Below are 10,674 nucleotides of genomic sequence, written 5' to 3' on the forward strand. Positions count from 1 at the left end.
TCCCTGGTCCTTGGCCCCTTCTCTCAGGTTCTTTCCCTCTCTCTTTGCCTCCTGTCCGCTATAAACTGAGCCGCTTTGCTCTACCTCATGTTCTCACCACGTAGTTCTGCCCCACCACGGGCCTAGAAATGGTGGAGCCAAGTGACCATGGACTATACCTCTAAAACCATGAGTCAAAATAAATTTTTCCTCCTTTAAGTTAATTTTCTTAGGTGTTTTGTCATAGCAACTGAAGGTAACACACAAATCTATTATGGGCTTACCAGTTTTATTAATCTCAATCAACAAGCTTTTGATTTTTATTGTTTTGATTTTTCTCTGTTGTTTGTTTTCTAGTCTGTTGGTTTCTAATTTTGTGTTTATGGTTTCCTTTTTCTACTTATTTTGAGTTTATTTTTCTAAGTTTTTAAGGTAAAAAATTTAGATAATTGAGGTTTTTTTTTCCTGTGACATTGGAGATTGACCTCAAGGTCTTTACTCTGTAGTTGGCTCTCCCCACCCTTATTTTTTCTTAAATCTTAAAATAGGGTCTTGTTAAGTTGCCCAATCTGGGCTCAAACTTGTGATGTTCCTATTTCAACCTCCCAGAATGCTGGGATTACAGGTATATGCCATCACGTTCATCTTAGATAATTGATTTGAAACTATATTTTTAGTACAGGTATTTAAAGCTACACAAACCCTTTTAAATACAGCTTTGGCTTCAGCCCATATATTCTGATGGGTAATGCTTTCATTATCATTCAGTTTAAAATATTTCTAAATTCTTTTGTGATTTCTTTGTTGATCCGTGGGTTATGTGTATGCTTCTTGGTTTCCAAATGTTTGGGAACTTTCTAAACTTTTTTTGATATTGCCTTCTAATTTACTGACATTTTGGCCAGAGAATAATTTCAAATCTTTTTGATCTATTGAAACTTAATTTTTGACTCAGAATATGGCCTATTGGGGTAAACATTGCATAACTAATTAAAAATGTATTTCATAGTTGATGGTTATAATTTTTCATAAATGCCAATAGGGTCAAATTCGTTGATAGTATTGTTCAAATATTCTGTAACCTTATGTTTTTTGCCTGCTTGTGCTATCAATTATTGAAAAATATTAAAATATCCAATCATGATTTTATATTTATTTATTTTCCCATTAGTGACACCAATTTTTATTTCATATATTTTGAAGGTTTATTATTTAATGAGTTGATCCTTTCAATATCTTGAAATAACAGTTTTGTCTAGTAATAAGCTTATTCTATTCTATTCTATTCTATTCTATTCTATTCTATTCTATTTATTTATTTATTTATTGTCTTTTTGAGACAGGGTCTCACTATGCATCAGGTGGGCCTTGAGTTCACTTTGTAGCCCAGGCTGGTCTCAAACTCACAACGATTCTCCTGCCTCAGCCTCCTGTGTGCTGGGATTATAAGAATGCACCACCATGCCTGGCCAATTTAAAAAATTACAGTATACTATCTCTTTTTAATTGTCAATGTATGTGAGAGTAGGTACTACTATTCTATTTGAAGTTAGAAACTGAGTGAAATTGGCCCGTTATTTAACTAGTGAATATCTACAGAGTAATAAAGTTTTTGAACTTCAGAGAGTCTTAGAGATCATAGGTAATTTAATGAATACAGTCTGCTACAATAATGTCCTACAACATGCCTTATTTTCATCTTTCTCATTTGTATAACCATTTACTTATATGTTTATCTCTACATACATAGCTCATTATTCCTATTACTAATTTTTGTACTTTATTTCCCTCATTGTTCTCCCCCTCCACTATGGGATGTAATCAAAGGAAGCCATGTCCAACTAAAACAAAACTAAGATTTGATCCACCTAGAAAATCTTCTATTATGGCAAGATAATTTATAATGATGTCTTTTGTTGTTTTTGGTAACTGAAATACTAATGATTGCAAAGCCAAGTATAAAATAATATGAAGTCATTATTACAATGTGCTCCTCTCATAATATTACAGAATCCTATTTTATTGTTATTTCAAACTTTATTACATTAAGGAGAACACTGACAATGGCTTAGCTCTTCATCTTCCAGTTAAAATGAACTCTATTTTAAATGGACTTGGAGGTTAACAGTGCTTATTGTTTTTATAGTACATTTGTGTCTTAGTCTATTGTGTTATTATTCAAATTACACAAAAACATTAAATATTAATCTGGCCAGAATCCATCAAATTCAATGAGAAAAATCAATCCCAGAGATGAGAATATTAGTATCATATTACAGCTTTCTTTTGAAAAACAAGGAAAAAAGTTTAGTACATAGAATGGAGAAAATTCTAGCAGGATTTATTTACAACTACACCTTTTTTGCTTTTTCAGGTTTACCAGAATAAATATTTGTGCAGCTGAAAGTGTTGCTGGTAGCAGGTTCTCCTTGGCTGCCTCAGGCAAGGCAAACATGAAGTCATAGCTTGAGCACCAGATTTGGGAGAAGTTAGCCTCTTATGTAAGATGTTATCATTGTCCACACATTGTTTCAGCTTTGCCTGAGTGGATCCTCAGCACATACATCTGTTGCATATATTTAAGCCTGATTCCTACTTCTTAAAGCACTTTGATGTGATCGGCATACATTCCTTATGCAGTAAACTCAGGCAGGCAAACATATAACTGAGTTTTGTAAAAGTGGACTTAAGTTCTGTCGTGATTCTCCTGCCTCTGTCACTGGTAGATAATTTAATCTTATCACTTTCCAGGTAAAGTCAGGCACGTTGAGTAGTCTTAGTCACTTTAAGTTTATATTTAAGCTTCTGTCCTTGCCATTTTCTCCATTGTGGTGTCTAAGTTCGGAAGCCATGTGGTCACGTCCAGCTGTTAGGGTGGAGTGGGGGGCAGTGAACACCTGGCTCTCTGCATCCCTCCTAATCTTTGGGTGCTGACCCTGTTCCTGCTGCTCCTCCCGCAGATGTTCTCCTTTGTGCTTTTTTGAACAAGAGCTGATTTTATTGCTGCTCTACAACACTCTGGAGCCCATGGGATACTCAAGAGAGTGGGTTTGGTCTCTCCCGGGTCTGGCTATGTAATGTTACCTCGTCACCATTGCTGCTCCCGTGTTACTGTGACATGAAGCACATAAGCACGAATGTTTAGTTGCAGATGGAAAGTAGGGCACAGTACTCTGCTCTTGTGCTAGCCAAGATAGGCTAGGTTTTGCTGTAGTGGTGAATGCTGCTCAGAGTTCAATGGCTTAGAAGGGGAAAGGTTTATGTCTCACTTGCTTAGCCTTCCTCGGTCAGCCCTGGTGCTGTTGCATGCCCTCCTCATCCATGGATCTAAGATGATGGAGCTGATACTGCTGGTATCAGAGGACAGGAAAAAGAGAATAAAGTGAACCTTGTGCTGGTTCATAAACCTCACACATTACTGGCTGTTAAGGCTTGTTTCTAGACGTCTCCCCAAAGCCTCAATCTGACATCTTTTTCAGAAGTGGCTGGATCTAGCGTGTGTAATACTGAAATGGATTCATGGTGCAATGCTAGGCTCATGGGAACTAGGCTTAAGAGTGTGAGAGCTACCTGCCGTAAGTACCCTGGATAAGATAAAAGGGGCAGAAAGACACTGTTAAGGCCCTTTGCTTGTTTTGCTACCTCCAGCCTGCCATGCACTGTTTCTCCTTTGGAATGCCACCCTGCCTTGGAGCTGACTATAAACTGAAACCTTTACAAACTGTGAGCTAAATAAACCTTTCCTCTTTTAACTTTGAGTGTCAGGTGATTTGTCTCAGCAATGAGAGAAAAGTAACTAAGACACTGGCCAAAGCAAGTCAAATTTGACAGCAGTGCACAGAGAAGCTTAAGTCTCTTCTAGTATATCACAGCTTATATTTTAAAATGCAACCTATTTATGCTTATAGCAGCACAATTCAAAATAGCTAAATCTTGGAAGTGGCCTATGTCCGTCAACTGATGAATGGATAAAAAATGTGGTATTTATATACAATGGATTACTTCTGCCATAGAAAAGATAAACTTGAGTCACTTGTAGGAAAATGACTTTGAGAGTGTAATACTAAGTGAAATAAATCAGACACACAAGCTTAAATATTGCATGATTTCCCTTATATGAAGAACCCAAAATACAAATAAAAACCAAAATAAAATATAAGTAATAGGAAATAGGAGACTGATCTTTTGCAAAAGGAAAAATGACCAAGAGCTGGAGAGAGAGGTGGGGAGAGGAAAAGGAATGCAAAAACAGAACCAAGATGTGTTGTAAACATGTACCAATTCCCCATTGGGAATGTAAGCATTATACTACAAACATGCTGTAATACAACATTGAAAAAACACTAAGACACAACTTACCACATTATTCCTGTATTCCTAAATTTAAGGCAGGATCTATGCTTCTCTAATGATTTAACCTGAGTAATGTTGAGGTGTCAGAATCCCCACTCCCATGGCTTTCAGTATTGTCACTTCTCGAAAACCAAATTCTTCTGCCCAGGTCAGGAAACTCTATCTAGTCTCCAGGGAAGGCATTCTGCTAGTGCATCTCTTCTCTTCTCATGGACTGTTTATGGACAAAAAGTTCATGTTTAGCTTCTTTCTGTGCTTAGCCTTTTGAAACTCGAGACAACCCATTTTTGCAAATCACAGACCTTGGGGTTTAAGATTATTTTTTTCTGTAACAAGTTTAAGAAAACCCATTTAGGACCTGCAGCTGAGAACTGACTTTGTTCTTTCCATTTTTTTTTTTTCTTTTAGAGATCTGTTGTTTGTTTTTCTGCTTTGTGTCCTCCCTTGATGGGTGCTTCCAGAAATAACAAATGCTCTTGGCTTGGTGGGCTGAGGAGTTACAAGGGTAACAGAGGATGGCCATCGGAGAAACCTCAGTCATTATCTCCAGATGGAAGCTCATCTCAGTTGGAAAGTAGTGCAGTAGTTGCTAAACTAAGGCCTGCTTGGATGAGAGCCTCAGGACTCCCTCATCCTGAGTGAGTTTCTAAAGTATTCTTACCTCGGTGGCTGTGGATAGTAATTTCCCACCCCATGAACTCCAAGGCTCAGGGTGAAAAATATGTTAAGGATTTACAATGCCAGCTTCCTATTTTTGCTTGAGAGCTTTCCTTTGAGAACTATATTTGTCTGCGGCAGAGTAGCAGGCAAGCTCACAGGTGTGCCACGTCAGTACTCAAGGAAACCCACTCTAATTTCACTTGAAAGTGAATAAAACAGGAAGTTCAATGTAGAGTCTAGTGTCTTGGACCATTTAATAAATCCTTATGTCGCCATTAAGTTGTATGTATTTTTCTTATCTATATTTTTTTATGTTTGAAAAGCTTGGCTATATTTATTTATAGGAATTCACCATTTAAAATATCATTATTTTAAAAACTGGGTTATAAATATTACACAGGCTCATTATAGCACATTTTGAAAATGTAGACATGTATAGACAAACCCCACATAATCCCACCTCCCACAGATACTAACACGGAGGAGCATTTATTTGCACTATTTTTTCTTGTGTACAAATACATGCTTTAAAGTAAAGAAAAGAAAATTGATTATGTAGATTGATTATATTCTCCTTTTCATAAAAATATTGATGAAATAATGAGTATGTTCCTATGCCATTATATATTCATTGATACATGTTGGTTATGGCTGCACAGCATTTCATCCCATGGATATATTTATGGGATCAATTTCCTATTAGACTTTTATGTTGTTTTTAACATTTCAATTATCTAAATAATACCGAAATGTTTACACTTGCATTAACATCTTTGTGCACCTGTAGTGGCATCATTAGGATAACTTCCCAGATGTGAAATTATTGAGTCAAATGGTGTGAACATTGTTAGGGTTCTTGATATATTATTGTTCCTCACATATAAGACATAACAAATTCTAAGATGTACAGTTATTACTTTATGCTTTTTATGTATTATTTTATGTATGTAAGAATTGAATGATGCTACTTAAGCATCATGTTTTCTTACCACTTACAACTTTTATAGTTACTGAGTTTTTCTGGTGTTATTTAAATATAAAATTGGTTCATATTTTATTCTTATATGCTGCAAAGAAGGGACAAAAATCGTGGCTAAGGTATTCACCCCTAAACTTCCCCATCCTTTGTAATTCTGTGGGGTCCCTGATCTTAAGTATCATCAGTAATGCTGTGGTGCTGCATATGTTTTTATAAAAATGTGCTCCTTTTTTTGCTCTAGGATTTACTTCTAACCACTGCCATCCATTCTTAAAATCTGATGTACTGAAAAGGCAAGGACAACTAAGTCACATCTGTTACTAGGGATCGCAAAGCACATCTCAGTGCGGAGATATTAAAAACGTACCTCAGAGGAAGGGTGGAATACATTAAACTGCAAATTTCCTGCCAGAAAAGTTTTACTGATGTTTTTCTCCCACCAGCAGCACACGAAGTAACCCATTTCATTTACAACTCACTCCACGCTGGGAATCTTTATAACGAAAAACCTTTGGATAGGTGATATGCAGTATCTCGCTTTGATTTGGACTTCTTTCATTGTTTGATCTGATGAAATTTTTTTTCAGACATTCTTGGTCACTTGTATTTCTTCTTCTGCTAATTAATTGTTCAAATGCTTGGCTAGTTTTCCTATTCTGATATTAATCTTTTATCCATTAAGTGATCTCTACATGCTCCCAATAAATTTAGTAAGGGTGTTAATATTTCACCATATTTTGCAAATAGTTTTCTGCCTTAAGTTTTAGTGTGATTTTTATTTCATTTTATGGTATTATTTTCATTATGTACAGATATATTTGTTTGTATGTAACCAAGTCAACTAACATTTTTCTTTGTTTTCTTCACTTGTTTTTATGTTTTAAAAAGTCTCTCAATTTAAAATAAGTATTAATCTTTACTTGCTTCTATTTCACATTGATTGCTGTTTGTTTTGACAGATTCTTTGATGCACAATAACATTACCTTAGTGAGAATCTAACCTTATTTTTTTCTACAAAAGTCAATTACTTATACCACTACAACTGACTAAGCCTTAACTTTCCTACTAGTTTAAGATGTCAACTTCTTCAAAAACAAATATTTTTATATTTACTAGGGTCTGTCTATGGGATAGCTATTCTCATCTAGTACTTTGTAGCTCTATTCTTGTCCCAGGGTCATATTATTTTAATTATTAATTGAGGTGACTATATAGTTTAGCAATCAAATATCTACCTCTGCATGTGAGTTATGTTTGGATGATAGGAACAAACTTAGACTACTTACTATGGTTTTATGATGTTTTTCACCTCTGCTTGAACAAGATTTCCTTCATGACTTATTTTCAAAACTGGAAGCTCTTTTCTGAAGCATAGAAATATACAGATCTTAATAATGATAAGATGAGTATCTGAGAAGCATTTTTACTTTGTGTGTGAAGTTCATCCACATTCGTGTGAGAATGATTTGTTCAGTCTAAATGAATTTGTATTGATTTGGATTTTTAAATAGATTTCTATGACTTTTTGTTGCTTTCTACTTAAATTACATGCAGTTGAGAGATACTACACAGGGCCACCTACCTTGTTTATGTCATCTCTCTTTTCCTTTGGTTTCTATATGGTCAATTATTTGCTCAGTCTTTCCTTGGAACCTTCTAGCTAGCTGTGATTCCAGGTACTACTTACATTTCTCACTACCGTATGTGCCATTCCACATTCTTGATATAGGGAAAAGAAGCACCCAATCTGAAAGATATCTGGGACAAGTTTGTGTTCTCTAAAATATGAGTTCTCTAAAAGAATGAGTTTTAGGAACAACAGAGGTTAAGAGCAGAATATATTTATTGGGGGAAAGAAAGCTTCTGTCTGAGAGAGAGAGACAGAAGGGGACCTGAGTGGGTTGCCAAGGAACCTACCTTTTCTAGGGATTGTTATAGAGCAAAACCACGAGAGGGGGCAGGTCTAAGGTCGAAAACTTGGGAACTCTCAAAGTGGGCATGAGGTAGGACAAAACTGTGGTCAGCCAGCAAGATTACAAGCATAATTACTCAGGTAAAATTAATTAAATTGGGATCAAACGAGGAAGTGAGTCATGTAGCAAGTGGACATGAATACAGAACAGGGGCTTTTCCTGTAGGGGGTTGGGTTGGCGACTGTCTGGCTTTTTCAAGGTGATTGATACCTATGTAGAATATGAATCCCTGATATCCATCCTTAGGGAGTTATGTGGGTGCATTTATTTTTTTTGTCTTGAGGTCTGGCCCACAGCAGAAGTGCCTGTCTCTCCCACAGTTGCAAGGTATCTTGTCTTCCATACTGGCTCCACTGAAGGCCTGGCCCTGTCTGACTGCCTATTATATTTCTATCTAACTCAGCTGCCTGCAACATTCTCACCCTGTTCACCTGCTTGGGCACCCTCATCACTCATTAGTACAGATGAGTAAAGCTCAATAGAGCCTCATTTCAGATACTTCCCAAAGGGAAGGATGCAAATACATAGATCTCTGCCCTTATGATCACAGGTCCAAGCTGAGTCGGGGACAGACAGGCCTTTCCCACAAATCCAGACAGGACAAAGTCTTGCCCAGGTCTCAGATTGTTTTGCACTGTGGCAGGAGGCCAATGGCTTTAGACTTTATTTGTCTTGCAACATTTATGCCTGCCTTGTAGACGCTGTCTGATTCACGGTCTCTAAGGCCACCACGGCTTCAGCCATTACATTTCTGGGCTATCATGTACTGTGTGATGCCCCCTACCCCTTTATAGAGACATTGCTATGAGTCTTTGTCTGCACAGGAACGTAAAAATCCAAGGAAGTCGATCAGCCAGTGTCTGTTGAAAAAGTTCTGAATGACTTTCCAGCCAGAGACGTCTATGAAAAGCAGAGCTCACCAGGCTTCCTGCTTGTTACTTTTGATCTTAATTTTAATGAAAACATTTCAGTAGAGAATGAGACATCACAGACAAAGGTTGGGTGGGTAATTCCTGAGCATCATCCTCACAGTTAGCTTTTGAAGGCCACATCTTTCTCCTTAGGCGTCCTTTGCCTTTTTTACCCTGCTCCTATCCCTCATCTTGATTGCTGCTCCTGGGTTCCTTTGTCACGTCTTGCCTTTCCTCTCACACTAACTCACATTTATTAAAACTCATGTGTTCTTTCTTCTGCCGCACAGCTCACCATGCCCCTTCTTTCTATTTTATTAGGTAAGCATGTTCAAGGTAGCCGCACCAGTCTCTGAGGGATCCCTATCCTTGGCAACGCTCACATTTAGGAAGTTGCCAAGTTACAAAATAATGTACTTCCAATGTACATAATACACATTTATTGAATCAAGTATTGGTTAAGTGCTGGTTGCTGGCTGAGAATTTTTGTGTTTGCGAGGTTGTCCTTCAGCACCGTGATGCTTGAATAGAACTGTCTGCTTCCTGATGGCATTCCCATGTATGTGTGCAAGGTTTCTGTGTTCCTTGAGCACATAATCTTTAGCTTCAGCTTTGCAAATTGTACCTTTCTCCACATAGTTCGTCCGTAAGACACCTTAGTCACTGTCTGAACTCCCCGGATGAAGAACAACTGTCTGCACTCACTCACAGAAAATCAGTGGTATCCCTGGGAATACAGCAGTAGCCCTGGAGCCATCAGGGTCTATGGGGTGAGATCCACTGGGCAATGAATATAACGTTATTAAAATATCTTCAGAGACAGCACAGTCTCTTTGATGGTGGGGGCAATTGTCCGGCAGGTTGTTTCCCAGGATGTAATTTCCAGGGGGCACAGGGAAGAGCTCACTGTCAATTTTTTTTTTTTTTTTTGAGACAGAATTTCACTGTAGTGAAGGCTGCCCTTGACCTATGTCGCTCAGGCCGGCCTTAAACTAGTGGCAGTCCTCCTGCCTCAGCCTCCTGAGTGCTGGGATTACAGGCATGCGCCACCACGCCTGGCTTCATTGTGAACAATGAATACCCAATGAGTGAATGAATTAATCAATGAATGGAAGGGAGATGGGCAGACAACTGGGCATATGTTTTTAGGGTTTCCCGGATCTGGGGCATGAGTGGGAAGGACTTCTCATATCCTAGTATTTCCTCCTTAGGAGTTACCAGAAAGGGCCAACTTTGAGCACCTCTGTGACCCCTTTTTTTTCTTTGCAGCGTCCAGAGAGAACAAAGCCTTTATGACACTTGCTTTACTTTGCATCTTTCTTCTTTGCCGAAGGTGGGTCAGCTTTGAGAAACAATTTGTTCAGGACTATTTACTCCAGGAGGTCTAGAAGCTTAAATATGTTTTGTATCCTGTTTCAGTATAAAAAGAAAGAAGGGGGGTGGTGGGGTGTGAGGGGTGCGCTCGGACGGCCCCAGGCTAAATAAACATCCTTGGCCTCTAGTAGCTTCGGGGTTCGAGTTTTCCAGCTGGCGGTCTGACAAGGCGGCCTGCTTTCCACAGGTGTGGGTGTGGGCTGCTCCCCCAAGCCACATACCCTGCCCAGTGACACAGGACACAGGGCCGGCATTTCAACGCGGAGCTCCCCTCCGAGGTACGCGGTACCTCTGGGCGGGCCTGTCTTTGCGGAGAGTCCCTCCTCTCCTCGGCGGGCCACCCTCTGGGAACGCAGTCCGGGCTGCCCTAGAGCGGGGCGCCGCGGGTGGCGCGGCTGGCGGCCTGGCCGGTGGGGGGCGCTGTCCGGTGGGAACCCCGGACGC

General features: G+C 38.9%; 1 protein-coding gene across 1 annotated transcript in view; it reads left to right on the top strand.

Moving 5' to 3' along the window:
• The first annotated feature begins 10,417 nt into the window (after nucleotides 1–10,417).
• The window catches only part of Lpar3 (lysophosphatidic acid receptor 3), a 69,400-nt gene continuing 69,143 nt past the window's right edge, over nucleotides 10,418–10,674 (top strand). The window contains exon 1 of the mRNA XM_005385152.2: nucleotides 10,418–10,508. The gene's annotated coding sequence lies outside the window, so the exon portion shown is untranslated. The remainder of the gene's footprint in view (nucleotides 10,509–10,674) is intronic.

Source organism: Chinchilla lanigera, unplaced genomic scaffold (assembly GCF_000276665.1).
Source record: "Chinchilla lanigera isolate Chin_1 unplaced genomic scaffold, ChiLan1.0 scaffold00022, whole genome shotgun sequence".
In the NCBI taxonomy this organism is placed as follows: Eukaryota; Metazoa; Chordata; class Mammalia; order Rodentia; family Chinchillidae; genus Chinchilla; species Chinchilla lanigera.